Raw genomic sequence first — 1,280 nt, 5'->3', positions numbered from 1 at the left:
GGGGTGAAGGACAGGCCGTGGGTTGAGAGGGGCAAGGGCAGGGGCAGGACGCTGGCATATCAATGCTGCTCAGCGCTGCACATCCTGGTGAGCGAAGCGGGTAAGGGCAGCTCTGATTTTTCTATGACAAAAATGCCAAACTACAGATATTTAGAATTTATTTTATTAAGATGATAGAGGTACTGGTAGGCTTCCAAATTGCTTTAATATTGTGAATATATCAATAAAGCATTGCCCAACTGCTTTGATCTCTCTCTTCATATATATATATATATATATATATATATATATAATGTTCTTTTGTTTTAATCGTGGCAGAACATGGATTTGGGGGTATATGAGTGACTTTGGGATTTTAGGATTTCTTTTATCAAGGATTTTGTAGTTTTTAAATAGGAAACACTAGAATTCCTGCTAGTGAGGTAAGTGGTAGGACTGAGGCAGAGAAGCCTGCTCAGAGCTGGCACCCAGGGCTCAGCTGGAGGTGGCTGACCTGGCTCCAAGTAGCAGCAACAATTCAAAGCAGGTCACCCTTGGGGAGCAGATTAACCTTTGGGCAGCAGGGTCCGGAGGCACCGGATCCCCCCAGTGGGGGAGTGTAGGGGGCGGGACTGCCGGCAGGCACTTCCGGGAAGACCGAAGCGCCTGATTGGCTGATTGGGGCAGCGTCGGGAAATTCAAACCGCGGCTTTTAAGCCGTAGCCCCCGGCACTTGGGAGCCAGGAGCAGTGGGGAGAGGAGGGATCCAGGCACGTGTGTCCTGCACGTACGTATGCCCCCTTACCAGACCCGAGGCGGAGGCGGATGCAGCAGCAGCGGAGCCAGCAGTGGGGGCAGCACCAGCTTATCCCCCTAAGGTAAGTGGGCAGAGGGACCAGATGCAGCTGAGCTGGATCTGGAGGGGAAGCCCCCCGTATCCCTCTTAGCTGAGCTGGTAGGGAGCCATGCTCCCGAGTGTGCAAACAGGCGCGCTCTGTAAGAGCGTGCCAGTGTTTGCGTCGGCGTTCACGCCGGCAGACGAACAGGAAGGGCCAGGAGGGAGACTCCTACTAGGGCAGGGTGTAGGCACTGCACTAAGCTAAAAACAAGCAGCAACTCCTATGATGGTGTTGATGTAGAGTGCTGCCAGGGCCCCTGCCCGGGGGGAGCAGCCTACCCAGGGCTTGTCTGAGGCCTCCACCCAGGCAGAGCCCATGGGGGAGCTAGTGTCCCCCCACCCCCTGGCCTGCAGGGATTGCCCAGCAAGGCCCGGGGGGGGCAGGGATTGGGGACCCCCACAC

This window comes from Gavialis gangeticus, unplaced genomic scaffold (assembly GCF_001723915.1).
Source record: "Gavialis gangeticus isolate Ggan-Ray unplaced genomic scaffold, GavGan_comp1, whole genome shotgun sequence".
Classification (NCBI taxonomy): domain Eukaryota; kingdom Metazoa; phylum Chordata; order Crocodylia; family Gavialidae; genus Gavialis; species Gavialis gangeticus.
The sequence above is the reverse complement of the archived record's forward strand: the minus strand, read 5'-3'. Positions refer to the sequence as shown.